Source organism: Juglans microcarpa x Juglans regia, chromosome 5S (genome assembly GCF_004785595.1).
Source record: "Juglans microcarpa x Juglans regia isolate MS1-56 chromosome 5S, Jm3101_v1.0, whole genome shotgun sequence".
In the NCBI taxonomy this organism is placed as follows: Eukaryota; Viridiplantae; Streptophyta; class Magnoliopsida; order Fagales; family Juglandaceae; genus Juglans; species Juglans microcarpa x Juglans regia.
Genome location: NC_054603.1, coordinates 23,617,135 through 23,638,065, shown reverse-complemented (window position 1 = coordinate 23,638,065; position 20,931 = coordinate 23,617,135). Strand labels below are relative to the sequence as shown.

Genomic DNA, 20,931 nt, shown 5'->3' with positions numbered 1-20,931 from the left:
GTTTTCTTATTATTTCAAATTTTCATCAACAACTTTTTATCTGATTCATGATTCAAACAGAGCATTTTTTGTTGAAAGTTAATTTTATTTTATTTATATGCAGCATATCATCACATTTTATTTATACTTAGTTTTTCTTTATTTCACATCTGATTGAAATACGCCGAGTCTCAAGAGATGGAGATTTTGGAAGTGAAGAACGCAGATTCTTCGCAATGCATGCGAGTTGCAGTTAACATCCGGCATTTGATTACGTCTGAGCTCCTACTCGGCTGTACGGATTGCATTGCCATCGTTCCCAGAGAACCTCGGGTACCTAAATTTTCGTTTTAGTTAGTTGTATGTTTTGAAGGGTTAACATTGTATGGACTGTAAATTTTCATTTTATGTCCTCTTTATGAATGAAATGCGGCCCGTTATTAAAAAAAAAAAAAAAACATTGTATGGACTATAAACTTTCGGGTGGATGAAATGTGTATAATTGAATCTTTTTTCTATAATTACAAGTTTTGTACCGTTAATTTTTTCTATAATTACAAGTTTTGTACCGTTAATTTAAGTGTAATTATACCCTTACATTTCTCTCATTATTGCTTTATTATCCACCTATTTTTGTTTCCGTTTTCTATTTGAATCTGGACTAAAAATAAAAAAAACCATGACTTTCTTGTATAATCTTGAAGAAAATAAACTTAATCAACCAACATAATCATGTAATTTAATTAATAAAAATTAACATTCTTTTGCTCTTTGGGTCAATTTTTATAAAATTGAATTTATTTTTAATTAAATTCCATGATTAAGTTGGTTGATTGAATTTATTTTCTTTTAGATTATGCAAGAAGGTCATGTTTTTTGATTTTTAATCCATATTCAAATAGCAAAAGATAAAAAAAATAGTTAAGTATTAAACTAATAATAAATGAGATGTAAGGATATTGTTACCCTTAATTTAGGTCCCGTTTAGATTCAAAGATGAATTGAGATGGTTTTAGATGAATTAAATAAAATATTATTAGAATATTATTATTATTTTGGAATTTGAAAAAATTGAATTGTTTATTATATTTTGTATGAGAATTTGAAAAAATTGTAATAGTAAGATGAGATGAGTTGAGGTGAGTCTCCAATCTAAACCATGGCTTAATATTGAGTTACCATATAGGTCATTATAACGCATTAGTTTAAAAATTAACATTTTATTAGGATGTTGAAATGTTGCTTTGATTTGTAAATGTCGTTGGGTATTCAAATAGGTGCAAATTGGGTCCCATTCATTCACCTATGATTATGTTTATGGCGGCATGGGCTCGCCTTGTTCTGCTCTCTATGATGATTGTGTTGCTCCTCTTGTTGATGCGCTATTCCATGGATACAATGCCACAGTTCTTGCATATGGCAAGGTTTAACTTCTATATAACTAGCATTTTTGGCCTTTTGTTCCTTTTGTTTGGTTAAAGAGTCGCAGCACTTGTTCGTTTTTTGTTACACCTCGATATACATATTGACTTTATTTTGTTTGTTATTTAAGACGGGGTCTGGGAAAACGTACATGTTGGGGACTAACTATACAGGGGAAGAAAGTAATGGTGGAATTATACCTAAAGCAATGGAAAGTATATTCCGAAGGGTTGAGGCGATGAAAGATTCTACGAAATTTTTTATCAAAGTATCATTAATTGAGGTAGCAGATAATTGTGTTCGGTTTATTAATTTTCTTTGTCTCAATATTTGAGTTCATTCTCTGTATGTGGTATGTTGATGATAGATATTCGAGGACAAAGTGTTTGATTTGCTTGACCCAAATTCATCGGTCTTCTCTAAAGCTGAAGGGGCATCTTTTGCGAAGCCCACAATGCACGCAAGAGTTCCCATACAAATAATAGAAACGGTAAATGAAGGAATAACACTTGTTGGTGTGACTGAGGCAGAAGTTGTGACAAAAGAAGAGATGGCAACACATCTATCTCGAGGTTCTCATTCCCATGCCACTAAGAGTACAAATATGAATTGTAACGGCCCAATGAAAGGCCCAAACCACATGGCCTATACTCCAAAAGGACAAGTCAATAATATAAATGGAGCCCCATATTAACCTTATAAAGAGCAAGAACTTCTTCATTTCCAAGCAATGTGGGATCCCATACACCACCTACCCTTATCTATATCATATGGGGTATCACATGAATAGTCAGTCGAGATCCACATTTCATTATTCTAAATCAATTTTAAACTACTCGTTTCTTTTTCTCTTCTCTATTTTGCATAGCCTATACGGCTTTCATGTCTTCATTTTATTTTAAAACATGCTCTTTCTTATGTTATTGGATTCTATATAGTTTCTAACGTCCGTATATGATTCATTTTACCATTTTTTCAGTCAGTCACATGCTATCTTTACAATTACAATGGAACAAAACAAAATTTCTCACTGGTTGGAGCAAAAAATGATGACCTTGGTGATGATATCTTACGTGCAAAACTACATTTAGTCGATCTTGTTGATTTTATACGTGCAAAAAGAACAGGTGCAGATGGAATGCGTTTCAAAGAAGGTATATCTAATGTTTACCACATTGGAGACTTTCCTTGGTCTAGAGATTTCAATGTTGTTACATTAGGTTTAAGGTGTTGTTGGCTTTTTTGGGTAGCCATCTATTGTGAATTTGACGTGGAATAATAAATTTGTTAAATCATTTCAAATAGCTTGTGTTTGATTTACTGGTTTATGTGGTTTAGGCATACATATCAATAAGGGTCTACTGGCTACTGGCTCTTGGCAATGTGATAAGTGCTTTGGGAGATAAGAAAAAGAGGAAAGAAGGAGGCCATGTTCCATATCGTGATAGCAAGTTAACGTGCTTGTTACAGGCAAAGGAACAATTTTCTTACTTTTCCACTTTAACTTTTTAGTGGGAACTTCAAACATTTTGCTGGTAGTGTTGATAGAAGATTATCTAAGGCTCTTCGATTGCTTCGCTTACTCTATTTCTAGTTCATACTTAGTGTGACATCATTTTCTTATGGTTTGATGACTGGGGATGCTTCTTGTTTGTTGAATCTATATTTTTAAGTAGAAACCAATTATAATGGAGAAATAAAACAGATCTAGGTGTTTAATTACTTATAAAAGCAGTTCTGGAGGATGTACTTATAAAAAAAAGGGCACCTCTAGAGGACCTCTTGTGAAAATTGGACCAGTACATTATATTTCACATTACATGGGAGCACACAATAATTAAGAGCTGTGGTGAATCTTCCGTAAGAACCTAAATTAAAAAAAAAAAAAAAAAAAAACTGTTTTAATAACACATTTTTGGTTGGTAAGCAAAGCATGCACTCAGTGAAATTTTATTTTTTTTTCCATTTCATTCTTATGGAAGAAGTTGCATTGAGCTAGAGCTTCATTCACTTATTGACACATGGTTGATGTCCAAAGGAAAATTATTCACTAAGCTCTAAAAAAATTCTCATGCCTTGTCATTGGTATGTGTTATTTGTGTTATGATTGGTATGTGTTATTTGTCTATGATTGAAGCTTGTGTCAGTCCTGCTGGTACAAATGTTAAGGAAACAATAAACACTCTGAAGTATGCAGATCGTGCTCATAACAGTCAGAACAAGGCAGTTGTAAGTTTTCTTTTGTATTTCTTTTTTTACATGTCATGCCGTGCTTCTCGTCTTGACGAACTTGCATTCTTTCTTGATGTAGATCAACCGTGATCCAATGGCAGCTCGGGAGCAGAGAATGAGGTGCTCAAATATTTCATCGACTTCTGATGATGGTGCTCAAAAGTTGAATATCCTGGAGGCACAGGTGAATATTGAATTGCCCCTGTCATCTCAAGTCTCAATGGCATTCGTTGTTTTGAGAGACTAGACTCATGCTTTGGGTTGCAGGTTGCTCAACTTTTGAAACAAATACATAGAATCGACAAGGCAGCGAAACGACTTCTAGAATCTCGAAAGGCTTCGTCTTCATGTGAAACTTCCAGTTAGGAGATATACTGCATCATGCAGTTCATTTTTTTCAGTGTTTATAACTTGTTGACGAGATATCTTTTATATGCAGGTGCTGGAAATGGAAATGGTCTTGGAATTCAGGTATTTATAATACCCGTATAAGGACTACTTAAAAAGAAACTATATTTGAAGGATTGGTTTGTGAATGCAATGATGACTAAATGATCTGGTGTGTTATATAATGGTGACTAACGCATTCCTGTTATTGAGAAGACTCTGATGCAGGCAATTGAACATCAGCTTGAAGTCACCGTGCGGGTATATGAAGTATGTGCTGAGTATGAGCGTCAATTGGAAGAGTGAGTTGAGATTCAGAGATGAGTTGAGATAGGTTGAGATGGTTTGTGAATAGTAGAATAAAAGTTGAATTATTTGTTATATTTTGTGTGAGAATTTGGAAAAGTTGTAACGATGAGATGAGATGAATTGAGATGAGTTGAGGTGGGTTGTGAATCCAAACCACCCCTGAGTGTTATTTATTTAGTTCTTCAACTTCATGAATCCATTTAGAGGTTTTGTGCATTATCTAGTATGTCGTTGTGGAGATAAGTGGTTTTATTTTCTTTATTGGCTCCATTAGAAACTTTCAGTAACTAATATTTTTGCAGGCTAAGTCTATTTCAAAAAACACTTCAAACAGTTTTTGATTTGTCGTATCCTGGATTTTCATTTTTCTGTCCGAAGCCTAAACAAGTGTCTTAGTGTCTGTTATGTATTTGAAAATAGTGGGCCAACAAAAAAAAAAGGGGAAAAAGACGTTAATTAAGGAAATGTTTTCATGGAAAATGATTGCTAAAGCATGAGGAATGTGGAGATGATTATTGTGAGATCAAATCTTGAGAACTGGGTCAATGAATCCAGAACTTTGACGGGAGGTAGAGTTTGTAGTAACACGATTCGGCAAGACACAATTGTTGCAATATCAAGTAATGTGAGAACTGGGGCAATAAATTCATAACTTCGAGTGATTCCTGTTATTCTCTTGAGGTGAAAATAGAACTTTAGTATTCTATAAATTAGTAACAGATATTAATTCTGGTGGTATGTTTCAATTGATGAGAAGAATGAGATATTAAATTTCTATTCCGCATTGGTTAAATTATGTTGATTCAATATGGTCTCAAATGCTCGAAATTTATTCAACATAGAGTTGCCATGTTAATTTAGGAGCTGGTTTTCATGTTTCATTTGTTTCATTTTCCTTTCTCTAGAAATTTGAGACAATAAATGCAGAGAGAAGGATTCAGAAATAAGAGACTTGAAGAAAAAGATGTTATGACCCCTCCCAGTTGATGAACAACCTGTGTGTTGTAATCGGGCAAAAGGCAAGGCAAATACACAATACAAATGGAAATGCAGGAATGGCACAAAAGATGTTTGATAGAAATGTCTGATAGAAACGTGAGTCACGCTGGGCTAGTTCGAGGCAGCCCTTCCTCCAAATGAAAATCCAGAACTGGGGCAATAAGTTCAGAACTTCGAGTTATTCCTGTTATTCTGGTAATTGTAGCTCATTTAAGATGTTTATTTGACAATTAAAATCTGGGTTCTCGTAAGGTAAAAATAGAACTTTAGTATTCTATAAATTAGTAACAGATATTAATTCTGGTGGTATGTTTCAATTGATGAGAAGAATGAGATATTAAATTTCTATCCCGCATTGGTTAAATTATGTTGATTCAATATGGTCTCAAATGCTTGAAATTTATTCAACATAGTTTCGTCGCCATGTTAATTTAGGAGCAGACTTTCATGTTTAATTTGTTTCATTTTCCTTTCTCTGAAAATTTGAGATGATAAATCAGAGAGAAGGATTCAGATATAAGAGACTTGAAGGAAAAGACAGTGAAGCTCAATAGCTATGGCAGGCAGTTGGAGATGCAAAAACCAAAACCTAAACAACTGGTGAAGTCGCAGGTAAGTACATTTGGCCTTTATCCGTGCCTTTATCAGTTTGTAGTAATTAATTGGATAGTTTATTTTTGGCTAACTAATCAGATGAGTTGATAAACAAATAAATAGGGAGTCAGTTTCCAAAAGTTTAAATTAATGGGAAGATATAGATTTAATTATCTAAATTATATTTCAACTATGAGCGTGAAAGAGAGTCTTTCCATAATCGTGCATTTGGCACAAACATGCATACTGGTAGTTTGAGCCAATTTTATATTCTGAGAGATCAAATTTAGTTCAACCATGAATCATGACTCTTTTAAGTCGAGATCCAGGGTTCAATGGATGGCGTGAGTGGTATACTGGGTTTGAAAGGATACCTACTATTGCTATCTGCAAATCTTTCAACTTTATGGACATGGTTGTCAGTTTGGATTATTCTGAAATTTGTCTCTGTATGATTGTAGGATCACGGGAGCTCCATTTTCTTATTGGAGGACATGGATACGTCTGAGTCAGAATATTCGGATTGGAAAACTACTGATGACGAATGGATAGCGTCAGTAAAGCGCCGGGGTAGCAAACGAAACACTAAAAACCGAGGTCGTTCAAGCGTAGCATCCGGTCAATCTGATCCCAAAGATTCAGAAAGCTTGAAATTAGGTCGTTCAGGTGAGGGAATTACTAGTGAAACTGCTAATACCCCATCAGGTGCATGCTGCTCTTGTAGCAGATACTCTTCTTGCAAAACAACGAAATGCCAATGCCGAGCTGCTGGGTGTAGTTGTTGGAGTTCTTGCGGTTGTGTGCCCAAGAAATGCGCCAACAGAGAATCAGATGAAACAGAGAAGAGTCGCATTCTTGCTTCGCAATGTGGAATGTTACTTCAGAGTGCTCTGGTCGAGAAGCCTGCGGAGACAAATGATGGTAAGTAGTCCAAAAGGAAGCCTTTGTCTAAATTATTGGCCAAGTCAAATGCACCAAAGCGTAATCGGAGAAAGAAATGGCGAAAATCTACCTTTCGTTTTGTTTCCAATCCTCCACCATCCTCTCAGCCAGAGAGCGCTATTGTCACACAGAAGTCTGATAATAATAATAATACTAGCGATGCGGACATCCCTCTGAGGTTACCCAGGGCTATGCGATCGGTTGCATCGAATAGTGGCAACCCATTGAGAGGAGAGGAATGCCGGTAAATCAGATGTGTTTGCAGATATGGAGTCTGCTGTTCTTGCTCCACCAAGTCCTCGTAAAAGAACATCGGAAGAGAAAGAGAACAATGGCCTCTGACGTGGATCGTTGATATGGAGTCTGTTGTTCTTGCTCCCTGTTCCTGATTGTTGATATTTGTACCAACATTGTGAACTTTTTTCTTTTAGATCATTAGATGTATGAAACTGCCTTAAATCCATGGACTACGTTTTTAGCTGATTCGTTGAGGAAAGGATTTTGGTATCAAACAATCCACAAATATTGTGGCTAGTCAGCTTTAATTTGATCACTTCGAGCCACCTTTTGTGGCGTATGATTATGAAATGATTTGTTCTGTTGAACATTTGAGAAGTTGAAACAAAGAACAACCTTAGGGCATGTTTCGAAACTAACCTCCTCTCATCTTAAAATTTTTTTTTTCTCGAACATCACTCAAATAAAAAAATTTTTTTATTGCAAATTTTCAATTTTTTAATCTAATCATGACTTAATCATTACAGTTTTTCCAAACCTTCAAACAAAACATAAAAATAATACTATTTTTTCAGATTTTAAAATAAAAATTATATTTTAACAATATTTTAACTTTATAATATTTTTTTATACTTTTTCTCTCATTTCTAAAAGTCTACTAAAACATCTTAACTCAAATTATTTTACTACTATTTACAATCTATTTCACTACCATTCACAAAATCTTCATCTCATCTTATTCCTTAAACATCCCTTTCAGTAATTTAATATATTTATTTATTTAAATGAATGATCATTTAAAATGTCTCGTTAGTAAATGTAAATATAGATAATAAAATTAAAGAGGAATGCTCTCAAATCTAATTCCTGAACTTAAATTTTACCAATATAATGCCGCCATTACTTGTATTATTTTTAGCATCCGCTATAATCATAACTGTTACAACGACACTTGATGTTATTGCCATTGTCATTTTATATTATAATGATGATGATTGAGTTACTTTTAGAAGGAGAAAAATTATAGAGAAGATAATAGAAAATTGAAATTATCCCATATTCCCATCCATGGATGTGTCATAATTCAATGGCTTTATATTTAGAAAATTTTATTTTCAAGTCGGCGTGTAAAGCATATCTAGTAAATTGATTACATGGCAAAACTTAATTTAGAAAATAAATTTTTAAATTTGAATCTTACAAATTAAATCTTACCATATAAATAATATGGATGGTGTAATCCACTCACCGACTTAAGAATAAAATATAACTCTTTATGCTGATCTTCCTATATGCCTCTCTACCTAGTTGCTTTCAAAGGACATTTTGGCCCAAACATAAGGAATTCGGCAATAAAACGACTTGTCGTCTAAGTTTTATGCCCACGCCTATCTATCTATCTATCTATCTATCTATCTATCTAGGGGTCTAATACAAGGAAAACTTTTGGTATTCTACCTTGAAAAATGCTAATTTGCCCCACTGGATTTGACTGCTAGCGCATTTTATTTTTTTAAAATGTTTAAGAAACTTAATACTAGTAAATTTGTGTATTTAAAAAAAAAATTAAAATGTTTAAAAAACAAAAGTAAGATTGCACTTGAGGGCAAACCTGACGGTAAGAGCTGGGTGGCATAGTAGAAGAATCATTTAATAATTAAAGGAAAGGTGCAGTCAAGCAAAGTGTGATGCCCCCAACCTCCGCTTAGGGGGGAGAACAAATACTTGGAGCGTCAGGACATGCAATACATGGTTACATATCCCCCATTCATGATAGTTAATAACTTAATATGTAATGAGTCCTAGTATGCAAATAGTAGTATGCAATACTTGCATCAAAAAATGGCGACTTCTAAAAAACTTTTGTGCCAGAACGAACTAAACATCCCAACATTTAATTTAACCATAGATAGTGCTTTACTTAGATGTCCAAATAGTAAGGCATAAGTCCAAACATAAATTTGGGAGATAAAATCTCCTTATTACAAACAAATTTCATCGGGTTCATAAAAAGGTGACTCAGGTAATCTTTGTAATACGCTCCATGGTGAACAAGACCATCTCGAGGAACATTACTATTAACTCCATCTTTCGTTCAGGGTCAGGTTTGTTCTCAATCATCTGAAGCCAAGGGGTGGAGTTCATCACCATCCTGTTCGTCACAAGTCGGTCCTAATACAACTTCTACTATTCTGGGGGAATGTTAGTAGGAATACCACATTGAGATTTTTTGAAATCTCAGTAATTTAAACAACCAACCTGTGTAGAGATAAGATATGCATGATTAATTATAAACATGAGATGCATGCATTTGCAGAAAAACTGTATTTGTCTTCCATCCAGATTCCTCAACATCATTCAGAAAACTTTAACGCACATTTTCTTATAGAAAACATTTCATACTTCATTTCTCAAAACATATCATTTCTTATTAATTAGAGCCATCATTAACATATGGTAACATCACGGCTTCCCATATAATAAAATTAAAGCGGAAACCCTACGTAGATTACTTTTTTCCTTCTTTTGTGAGAATATTTAATTAATTATTTATTTTTTGTAAATAGAGTTGATGAAGTGATTTACTTGAAATTCTTTCTTTACTATTGAATAAACATAGTGGAAATTGGCACTGATGCTAAATGGGAGTAAATATTGTGGGAAGGATCAAATCTAGCAATCATGTTGCAGCAATTAGCTCGTTGAACTGCAGTTTTTTTTTTTTTTTTTGCTTGATTCAACAACGTGGTCGTAATTTTTTCTATTTTTAACTTTTATTCCTATAAATTTCACAGCATACATGATACTTGATGGTGGGGAAATAATAATAGATATTCTTTATCTGAAGAGTCATTAAGCTTAGATAGTTTTGGCCAACTTCCCAAAACCTTTTGTATTGCATTGTATTTATAAAGATGTGAAACTAACAACTAAAACAGAGTAAATGGATAGATACAAATACATTTTATCAATATCTAATCTGCAGAGTTGATCTTACCATGTAGTTTGGAATGGTGATCATTATCAGTTAGTTACTTATCATTATCATCATTGGACTTGGACTTCACAAATTCAATTCCTGAGAACGTGAGGTGTCCTGACAAGATAAGTGTTGTCCTCATGAGTATTATCACTAACATTTTTCTGTATTGATATTATTTTTGTGGGGAGATTATTTGATTGGATATGTGATTTAATTTGTTGATAATTATCCTCAAAGTTGCTTCCAAACTTTTGTAGGTTTCATGTTATATGCAGTGAATGGTTGGCTCTTGGGTTCTCATTAGGAGTTCTTTTATGAAGTGCTTCCACTTGAATATTCCATGTAGGCATTACTGCATTGATTCTGCCAGAGCACAATTATAGGTATACTTCTATCCACCCTAGTTCTAAGAAAACTCCCATGAGGAAACTTTTTGCTTGCCCAAAGTATAACATGGTAAAACAACTTTATCTTTGTTATATTTGCATATTATTTTTTAGTTTCGGGAGTGTACTTTATCATATTAATTAAATGTTCGTATTGTATGCAGGGAGAAGCGAGATGTGAATTTTTCGTATGGGCGGATATACTTCATTTGATAGATGAGAACATTCATAGAAGAGATAATGCAGTTTGGAAGACGTGGGAGTACCTTTCCTTTTCCGAATTTTATATGCGCAAGTATGAAGTTCAAAAAAGGAAAAACGAATATTATTATGTTTATATTGAGTTATATCAATTGTAATAGTTTTTGCTTAGTTCAGATAAATTATAACATGTAAATAGCTGGGTACGGTCTAGGGTTTTTTGTATGGATCAACTGTAGTATTGCTCCCCCACCTGTCTTTTGTTTGCACTTTGCCATTGAGGTGGTTATGATATTTTGATTATGATGTACAAAAGGGAGTATCCATATGTATGATATCCATATGTGTATGAAAATGCCGGTTTGTGAAATTATGTTGTTAGCATGGAGATTTGGAGATTAACCTATTTGTGAAATGCCAGTCTTGACATTGCAATTAACTTATTGAATTAGACTTTATTTGAATTCCAGAACTTGTCTAAGAATGGACAAACTAAATTAGTGCTGATGATTAGCATTTCAAATATTTTTTTTTCAAAGTTTCATTACTAGATAGATGGAATTGATACACAAACTAAAAGAAGTAAGCCAGTCAATATTCATTGTCGTTTACTTGTTAAGAAAAAAAGAGCATTCCTATGAAAAGAAACTTGCTATCTATTGCAAAGGCACATGGACGTAGATTAGTAGACCATAACAGAGAAGGATTAGGCACATGGGTGGAATGACATAGAGGGATGTATGGATGCAATTTTGTTAAGATATGTTTTCTTCTAAATGAATAGGTACATTTTAACACACCCTAAACATATATTCCGAACCATATTCATCACAATCTTTATTTTTTCTTTTCAATATAATGATAGAAGAACAATGATCCCCACAAAAACAAATTTCACAAACTCTAACAAGTTTCAGAAGCAAGAATTGATTATAAAGCTATGGGTGGTAAAGTGATAAGAGAAATTTAGAAAGTAAATTCAACTCTTGGCATCTTGATGGTGAAGACGGATAAAGAGAAAAATAATAGCAGCAAAATTTAGTCAGGTGTAGAACTTACTAATCCAACTTTGAATTGACATCAAAGGAAAAGGTTGATTCAATTGGCTCATAGCCGCTTCAACAGTCTGAGTAAAAAGAAAAGAAAAACAAGAGTGTGAAATGCTGTCCAAAAATAATCTCAAGGGTCTAGGTTATAGAAAAGGCAATATCTAGAAACAATGGATCAAAGCAATTTGGAGAAGTATGTGCATAGCGAAACATTTTGAAGAACTCAGAATCCCAATATTAAGTGTTCCCATTAAATCATAGCTAACTGTCAAATTTGAATGCAGAGAAGGAAGAATGTAGGTGCAAATTGAGAAATGTACATTATAAGCAAGTACGAAGGAGGACTTGCGGATTGTACGTTTACATTGGTTTTACTAGGGTTTTGCCCATGGCGGCGCCTTTAGGCCCTCTGGCATCATTGATGCCAGGAGGGTCTTGTCTAGATGGTGATCCTGGTAGTTCGGGGGTGAGATTGGTGGTAAGGATGGTGGTGCTCCTCAAAAGTCTTACATGTAGGCGTTGTTTCGTACCACAAATCCATCGGGTTTCAAGATGACAATGAGGTATCCAGTAGACGTGGATGGCAAGTTGGGATTCATTTTTTCAGAGGCAGAGATGTCTAAGGCGGCAGGGGAATTTTGGTTTTCACTGGTTTTGAAATTTATACGTGTAAGGCCTTCCATTGATGCAGTTCGTTTGGCAATTGTAAAAACATGGGGCCTGGTAGAGATTCTTATTGTGAGCTTCATGGATGATTATCATGTCCTGGTGCAAACGACGAAGGAACGGGATTTTGTTCATGGTTGGGTGCGAGAGGGGCGGGTGATTGAAGGGTGTAGTTTTAGAATTTTTCGTTGGACTAAAGAATTTTCCCTCTATGAAGAACCTTCTTTGGCGGCCCAGTGGATTTTTTTGCCAGGATTACCGATGCATTTGTATCGTCGGTCAAATTTGAATGAAGAGAATGAAGAATGTAGGTGTAAATTGAGAAATGTACATTATAAGCTGGTACAAAGGAGGATGCGCGTATTGTGCATTTACGTTGGTTTTACTAGGGTTTCGCCCATGGCGGTGCCCTTAGGCCCTCTGGCGTCGTTGATGCCAGGAGGGTCTCGTCTAGATCGTGATCCTGGTGGTTCGGGGGTGAGGTTGGTGGTAAGGATGGTGGGGCTACTCAAAAGTCTTACATGCAGACGTTGTCTCGTACCACAAATCTGTCGGGTTTCAAGATGACAATGAGGTATTCGGTAGATGTGGATGGCGAGTTGGGATTCATTTTTTCCAAGGCGAAGATGTCTAAGGCGGTGGGGGAATTTCGGTTTTCACTGGTTTTGAAATTTATACATGTAAGGCCTTCCACTGATGCAGCTCGTTTGGCAATTGTAAAAACATGGGGCCTGGTAGAGGTTCCTACTAAGAGCTTCATGGATGATTATCATGTCCTAGGGCAGATGACGAATGAACGAGATTTTGTTCATGGTTGGGTGCGGGAGGGGTGGGTGATTGAGGGGTGTAGTTTCAGAATTTTCCATTGGACTAAAGAATTTTCCCTTTATAAAGAACCTTCCATGGCGGCCTAGTGGATTTTTTTGCCAGGATTGCCGATGCATTTGTATCATTGGGATTGCCTTCAAATCCTAGCTAGCAGATTTGGTAGATATCTGGGCACTGAAAATATGACGTTGAATAGGACTCGGGCTACTGGTGCTTGGATTTGTGTGGAGGTAGATTTATCTGCTGATCTGGTTAAAGGGGGTTCTTGTGGAATAGCGTTTTTTGCCTTATAAGGAGGGAAATAACATGATGGTTGATGGTGAGAAGTTAGAGCAAACAGGGGAATTGTTCAGTGGGCATGGTTCTCTTCTGGTGGATTTTTTACTTGTGGATGAGCAAAACCGAGTGGCCTGGGATGGTGGAGGATCCTCGAGGATTATGGATAATGTTAAGGAAATAGAAGGCAGAAGTGTAGTACATGAGTTTGATAGCAGACATGGTCATCTTTCGGATTGTGAGGAAGAAGAAGCACTGATTCAACTTGTTGTTGAAAGAGGATATGAATCTAATGTAGAAGTTGATGTGGGAAAAGTCTTCTATTGGCAGATCAAAAAATAAAAATATTGTGGGGTTGCTACAATCTCAGCGAGTTTTATCCTGACCCTCACAATTTAATTTATGATTAGTTCGGTTCTAGTGTGGAACGTGTGAGGGTTAGGCACGTCGCGGAAGAAGCTTAAAGGTTTAATTAAAAAATGGAATGTTACTATTTTGGCTTTGCGGAACCATTTGCAGGTGAGGATAAATTGCCAGTTCTCGGAAGTTTCGTTTTCCGTTTTATTGTTCTAATGAGGTGGTAGGGGGAAAGGTGTAGTTGTTGTGGCAGGATGACTTTGACGTTAATATTGTTGATATGTCGAACCAATTTTTGACTGGCTGTTTTGAGTATGCGAATCAGAAGTTGTACTTAACTTTTGTTTATGCTAAATGCAACTATCTAGAGAGGAGGGATCTTTGGCATGCTTTGGAGGGCCATGATAGTGTTGTGTCGTGGCTAGTTGTGGGTGATTTTAATATTATTTGAGAAGATGGTGAAAGAATTGGTGGCAATTCGAGGCCATTGGTGGGCATGGAGGATTTTAACAATTGTTTAAATTCTTGTGGTCTCCTGGAGCTTCCGGTTAGGGGTCAAAGATTTTCATGGTGTAATGGCCAAGCGGGTGGTGCTAGAAGCTGGGCTCGTTTGGATCGAGCGGTTATGAATGACAATTTCTTGTGTTGCTTCCCTAAGGCGTCCCTAGAATATTTATCTCGGAAGACATCGGATCACAGGCCTATGCTTATTAGGAGTTCGATGATGGAGGAGAAATATGGTTCAGTTCCCTTCCGTTTTCAGAATATGTGGACTAACCATTCTTCTTTTCAGGCGTGTGTGGCGACTGCCTGGAGGGAGCCGGTGGTGGAAAGGGGTTTATTTTGGCTTGCGGCAAAGCTTAAAAAATTGAAAGTAGTGTTGCGAACATGGAACAAAAATGTGTTTGGTCATGTTAGTAATACTATCTCAATGTTAGAGGAAAGAGTTGAGAAGATAGAGGTTTAGCTTCAAGATGGGCTACCAACAGGAATTAGAGATGGAGCTGCTGGTTTCAAAGGCTGAATTGTCTTACTGGGTGCAAAATGAAGAGTCTCGTTTGGCGCAAATGGAGAAAAAAATGGCTCGATGAAGGTGACCAAAACTCAAAGTTTTTTCATGCTGTTGCAAGCATGAGCAAATGGAAGGCGATTATTTCCTTTATGACTTTAGTGGATGGGGTGGAGTTGCACTCGCTGGAGGAGGGCCATTTGGGTGCTGCTCAGTATTTCCAGAATTTTCTGGGTGAGGGGAGTGGTTCTTCGCAGGTGGTTTTGTCGACGTTAATTGATAAGGTGATTTCCTTGGCAGATAATGAGGAGCTTTGTCGGGTGCCATCAGAAGAGGAAGTTAGAGAGGCTCTTGTATCTATTCCAAAGTTGAGTAGTCCTGGACCAAATGGTTTTGTCTCGGCTTTTTATTTATCTTGTTGGGAGATTGTTAAGGATGATGTGGTGGAGGCTGCAAGGGATTTCTTTTCTGGGAGTGACTTACCAAGATTTTATTCATCTTCTTTTATTGTTTTCATTCCTAAAGTACATGAGCCGAAGAGTTTTGACAAGTTTCGACCTATCAGTTTGTGCTCCGTGGCCTATAAGATTTTTTCAAAGATCTTAGTCAGGAGAATGACTTCATTTCTTCCTCGGATTGTTTCTCATGAGCAAGGTGCTTTTATTTCGGGAATAAGTATTTTTGAGAATATTTCTGTAGCGTAGGAGATGGTAAAATCTATTAATAAGAAGAATATTGGTGACAATGTTTTGATGAAGATTGATATGGCTAAAGCATATGATCCGGTAGACTGGAATTTTCTGTTAGCTGTTTTGGCTAGATTTGGGTTCTCATAAAAATTTTGTGGCTTGATTAAGGTTTGCAATTAGTCTCCTTGGTTCTCTATTGTGATGAATGGGATCTATAAGGGTTTCTTCAAACCTTTGCGAGGTTTGAGAGAGGGAGATCCTTTATCGCCATATTTGTTTATTATTATGCAAGAGTTTCTTTCTCGATTATTGAAGAAAGAGTTTGACCAGGGGAGAAATTGGGAGTTTTTCCCATCCTCGGGGGCTCCTTTAATTTCACATTTGTTGTATACAAATGACTTATTGATTTTTCCTAATGGTGAGAAAAGTCCTTGAAGGCGCTCCTGGAAACTTTGAATAAATATGAGCTATGGTTTGGGCAAAAAATTGGTAGAGAAAAGTTGGCTTTATTTTTTCTGAGAAAATTTCGTTGGCAAGAAAATTGTCTTTACTTTGGTTCATTGGTTGTGTTGAAGGAAAATTCCCAACATGCAATTTAGGTGCGCCGCTTGCTGTTGGGAGGTTGAATGTAAGAATGTTGGAGCCGTTAGTCATGAACTTCAAAATAAAGTTGCCGGTTGGAAGTTTAAGTTGTTATCTCGAGGTGTGAGGTTGATTCTTCTCAAGCATGTACTAGCTAGTATGACTACTCATTTGCTTGTGGTATTAAATATCTCGAAGCTTGTTTTGAAAAAATTGAATTCTATTCTAGCTTTTTTTTTCTTTTTTTTTTGGGGGGGGGGGGGGGGGGGGGGGAGGATCATGGTAGAAAAAGAGAAAATGGAGAGTGTGGTTGGAATTGTGTAAGCCAATCTTGGAGGGGGGGATTGGTGTTAGGGATTTTTCTGAGGTTCAGATAGCGTTACATATGAAGTTTGCTTGGCGGTTGCTGTTGATAGATAATTTGTGGTCTCGGTTCTTTAAAGCTAAGTATTTAAAGGGCGAGCATTTTCTAGAATCTAAAGTTAGAAGCTCAGACTCCATGTTTTGGAAATCCATTTGTATGGTGATGCCAGAGGTGATGGATAATATGTCGATTAAAGTTTGGGAGGGAGCTGATTCTTTTTGGTTTGATTGATGGCATGCACGGGGGCCCCTTGTGGCGAGTGTGCCGAGTGTTACTCAGCCTAGGCTGGAGGTGAAGGATTGTTGGGTGGAAGACAAGTGGGATAGGGAGCTGTTGATTAATCTGATTGATGTTGGAGATGTAGATAATATTATGTCGGATTTTCCAGGTAGAAGACCAGGACGTGATATTTGTATTTGGCATCCGTGCGTGGATGGACTAAAACAGCTCGGAAGGTAACTCGTATTAAGCGGCCTCAACTGGAAGGGTTGGATTGGATTTGGTGCAATCTGCTTCCGAAGAAGACGTCATTGTGTATGTGGAAGGCGAGATTTAATTGTCTACCAGTTGAGAAAAAGTTTGAGTTGGTGGGAATTTCTTTAGCTTCTTGTTGTGTTTGATGTTCACGTGGGAGTGTTGAGTTGCGGGACCATGTTTTATGCACGGGAAAGGTAGCAAATGAGGTATGGCGGAGAGCTTCTTGTGTGCTGGGTGTTCAATGCATGAACTTCCACTCTTGATGGGTGAAATGCTGTTGTTGGTTTCGATGTGCAAAAAAATCAACTAAGTGAGGTATGTTGATCGGATTATTCCATCTCTTATTTCTTGGAGGTTATGGCAGTGGCGATGTACAGCAAAAATGCAGAATAGGTATGATTCAGTGGATACAATTTGGATGTCGATCAAATGTTGGTTGTGGATTTTTTCTAGTAAGTTGTTGAAGGTTAGCTCTCTATCGCACATGGATCGTTGTGTTCTTATAGAGCTAGAAATCCCTGTGCGGGAAACTCCAGTAAAGAGGCCGAAGTTTGTTGCATGGTCTAGACCGAGTGACGGTTGGGTTAAAATGTCTCATAATGGAGACCAAAACGCATGTTTTGCTTGCTTTAGTAAGAAAAAAAATAACACGTCAGATGTGTAGTGTGGGTGGACGTACAGAAGAACTGTTTTTTTTTTTTTAAGAATTTTTTACTTGGCATCAGCACACTTGCTCCAGTTGCCAGTGAGCTCAAAATACTCCCCGTTTATTGCTCGGAAAATGATAGGGATCCCGTTCCAATTTTTTTTTTCTTAGTTTTTTTAATTTGCGTAGTGATTAAAAAAATGCTGTTTAATAATATTTCATCGTCTGAATTCACAATATGACAATATGGGTTAAAGAAATATGATATGAACCCACTTACCTCACTAATATCATAATTGTTACTGATTAATAGTATCCTTATGATCAATAAAATATTCGATAAAAAAATTGTTACAGATTAGTGGTGATTGAAAGATTTCCTCCACTATATTTATAAGGAGAACGTAATTTTACCCACTGCATGCGATGAATATAGATTCCTTACACGCATGCAAATACTATTGTAAATTTACAATAAAATTTAAAAGCAAGACTAACCTGCCATGAGGAGGATACTGTAGGAACTGCACCATTATTGAGAGCCTCTAAATAAGATATTGTAATACCAAACAGTATCGGACCCATCATTGCAGTTGTCCCAACTTGCTTGGGCCTTGTTCTCTCAAAAACATACTTTGTCAATGCATCTAGTCCAGATCTAAATTCAGGCCTTAGTTTGTCCAACTACAGGCAAACCAACTGACTTAACTGAACAAATAATACAATAGAAAGAGGAGACAAAAAGTTAAACACAAAAAATAAGAATAATAAAATATATGAGGACCACAGAATACTAAACAATATTTGATCATTGTCCAAAGTTCGCACAAGAGTGAAGCATTCTCTATCCAGAAAAAGAACTCGGATAGAGTCCCGAATAAAACTTACTCAGCAATATTGTGAGAATAAAACTAAAGAAGCGCCAGATACTACCTTGTTTTTTGCAGCTATATCTTTTCCAGTTCCTTGAATTGGCCTCAAAGCAAGCTCCAGGTAGTCACGAGGTATTATTCTTCTATTGTCCTCTACTAGATCCAAATAGAAATCCTGCACGGAAAAACTTACCGTTTCCAAGAATAACCATCTAATTTCCAATTAAAAAAAGAAAAATATAAGCCCTCCAACAATTACCACCAAAGAAATAGCAACTTCATGACCTCAAAAACCATTTTACGTACACACATGCATATATATATATACGCAATAGAAAAATAATATAAAACATGACAGATTACCCTTAGAAGCCAAACAAAGATTGGGGAGAACTGCCCAAGTTCAGAGGCTGTAGTCCTTCCTCCAGCTGCTCTAACACGAATATGTTTTGTCATTTGAGTGACAAGAGAGAGACAATCAAGTGCAGCTTCATCATACCAACCATCTAAATAAGAGGAATAACATCAATAGACAGATGCAGTAATAAATCCAGTCCAAAAAATGATACCAAAAATCAGAAAAATAAATAAATAAATAAATAAAAAGTATTTTTTGTTTTTCATAGATAAACAAGAAGTTTTATTCATAGAAGTAGACAAAGTCCAAGTACACAGGGAGCATACATGAGATAAAAATGCTTTAATACCAATGCCCAGGTTGCTTTATTTACGGCATGAATTAAATGTTTTTATTGAATGATGCCCAAGTCATTTTGATGTACGAAACTGTGACATAACCATTTTTTGAAGCTGAGGTTTTAATATGCCAAGCAATGCATTCATATGCATGAGACACATTATTCATATGTATGATTATGGTTATTTCATGATGCATGATAAATGAAATGCTGATGAATAACAAAGAGTCTCAAGGAATGAATGAATGTGTGCCCAAACTTAAGGATGTTTACATGAAGCCGTGGTATATTTAAGAAAATGATGCACTGAGTGTACTTGAGTTAGGACGTTCAATGAAGCCCTAGGTACTCAAAGGAGTCAAGGTCACACTAAAAGATGCTCGTGTCAAGGTTTGATAAAGACCTGAATGAAAGGACTTTATATGCTAATGGTGAAGGACATTTACGTACATCTTAGCTACCAAGAGAATTAATCTTCGGGGTACTCTATTATGGGCTAGGTGTTCTCTTTTGTATACACCCAGTGTACTTGGTTACACCTGTTGATATTAATAAATTTTTACATATAAAAAAAAAAATCTTTGGCCTGCACAACCCTGTCAGTGGTGCTAGAACACATGGCAACTCTAAACCTATGGAATGAAGAAAAGAATGCAACTAAGCTATACTCATGTATGTTTTTTCTTACAAGTGATTGAAGATTTTATAGGGGGGAAAAAAAGACAGCCAATTACACGAGTATCATACAAAAGAAACACCTAAAATTAAAACATAAAAGGAACTATTATTGGTAGTATTTTAAGTGATAAACTTCAGCTGTTATTGATATGCTACCACGCTAAGTTATGAATTTGATGTTACCTTAACCTTTTGGGTTTGGGGCATTACATAAAAGGAGCTTCAGAAGCAATGCAGTAAGAAATAGTTACGCAGTTCAATATCACTGCATTACTACTAGACAAAATAGATATGCAGTAATATAGAACCTCAGAGTCATTCAAATTAACATAAAAGATCTCACAATAAGTTAAAAGCAACAACATCAAGCAAAATAATCATTATTTGCCTTTGTACCATAAAATTGGAACAAGAAATAAAATTATCATAAACTAGTGTGTGTGAAGTAATGAAAGCTGACCGTTTGATCATAAGCATTTATTCCTTCACTATCTAACAGTAAGAGATTATACTCAGTTCCATCTCGAGCAATTCTCTTCAAGGGTGCACTCCACAACCAAAGCCCCTTTTTGCAGGGTCAACGAGTTGATGCTACTTGAAATCCACTACTCCTACCAAGAAGCTACAACGCTGAAAGTTGAAGCAAAAAACTTGGTTAAATTGTGACTCATAACATTTGATCAATGACAATAGAAATACACAAACAAAAATAGTTGTAACCAGCAAAAACTATGCGATCTGGATTGCAGCACTTAACATTTCAAATTATGGTTTGAGTTCCATATAGTTTCCCAGTCAGCACAATACGAGCAACAAGGAAAAAAAATGAAAACAAAAAGGGCATGGCAACAAAAAGAACATGACAAAACATATTAATTAATTGAAAGGAGAAATCCTTCTTGCTCATAATGAATCCAAAGGCCTCTAGTTGTAACAGTGACTAGTTATAAACATCAAGGTCTGCAAGGTCTTCTCCCTCTTGGAAATGAAACATTCAATTCACCAGGTAATGTAAGCCTTTTGGCAGTAGGGTGGCTGCAAAATATAAATTATAACAGCATTCGACTCT

At 36.1% G+C, this 20,931-nt stretch overlaps 1 pseudogene; it reads left to right on the top strand.

Moving 5' to 3' along the window:
- Positions 1-97: 97 nt before the first annotated feature.
- LOC121267231 lies at positions 98-7,206 on the top strand (annotated as a pseudogene).
- Positions 7,207-20,931: the final 13,725 nt, after the last annotated feature.